This window comes from Bison bison, unplaced genomic scaffold, assembly GCF_000754665.1.
Source record: "Bison bison bison isolate TAMUID 2011002044 unplaced genomic scaffold, Bison_UMD1.0 scf7180017864274, whole genome shotgun sequence".
In the NCBI taxonomy this organism is placed as follows: Eukaryota; Metazoa; Chordata; class Mammalia; order Artiodactyla; family Bovidae; genus Bison; species Bison bison.
The window spans coordinates 2,436,679-2,437,634 of NW_011494846.1; the positions used below are offsets into that span (position 1 = coordinate 2,436,679).

The window sequence follows — 956 nt, forward strand, 5'->3', positions numbered from 1 at the left end:
TCCCTCCCAGCATCAGAGTCGTTTCCAATGAGTCAGCTCTTCGCATGAGGTGGCCAAAGTACTGGAGTTTCAGCTTTAGCATCATTCCTTCCAAAGAAATCCCAGGGCTGATCTCTTTCAGAATGGACTGGTTGGATATCCTTGCAGTCCAAGGGACTACTCAAGAGTCTTCTCCAACACCACAGTTCAAAAGCATCAATTCTTCGGCGCTCAGCCTTCTTCACAGTCCAACTCTCACATCCATACATGACCACAGGAAAAACCATAGCCTTGACTAGACGAACCTTTATTGGCAAAGTAATGTCTCTGCTTTTGAATATGCTATCTAGGTTGATCTTAACTTTCCTTCCAAGGAGTAAGCATCTTTTAATTCCATGGCTGCAGTCACCATCTGCAGTGATTTTGGAGCCCAAAAAAAAAAAATCTGACACTGTTTCTCCATCTATTTCCCATGAAGTGATGGGACCGGATGCCATGATCTTCATTTTCTGAATGTTGAGCTTTAAGCCAACTTCTTCACTCTCCACCTTCACTTTCATCAAGAGGCTTTTGAGTTCCTCTTCACTTTCTGCCATAAGGGTGGTGTCATCTGCACATCTGAGGTTATTGATATTTCTCCTGGCAATCTTGATTCCAGCTTGTGCTTCTTCCAGCCCAGTGTTTCTCATGATGTACTCTGCATATAAGTTAAATAAGCAGGGTGACAGTGTATAGCCTTGACATACTCCTTTTCCTATTTGGAACCAGTCTGTTGTTCCATGTCCAGTTCTAACTGTTGCTTCCTGACCTGCATACAGATTTCTCAAGAGGCAGATCAGGTGGTCTGGTATTCCCATCTCTTTCAGAATTTTCCACAGTTTATTGTGATCCACACAGTCAAAGGATTTGGCATAGTCAATAAAGCAGAAACAGATGTTTTCTGGAACTCTCTTGCTTTTTCCATGATCCAGTGGATG

The 956-nt window shown here is 43.0% G+C and overlaps 1 protein-coding gene across 1 annotated transcript in view; it reads right to left on the reverse strand.

Annotated features, from left to right (window-relative positions):
- The window catches only part of DTNBP1 (dystrobrevin binding protein 1), a 113,314-nt gene that overhangs the window by 99,020 nt on the left and 13,338 nt on the right, over positions 1 to 956 (reverse strand). The gene's annotated exons all lie outside the window — the stretch shown is intronic.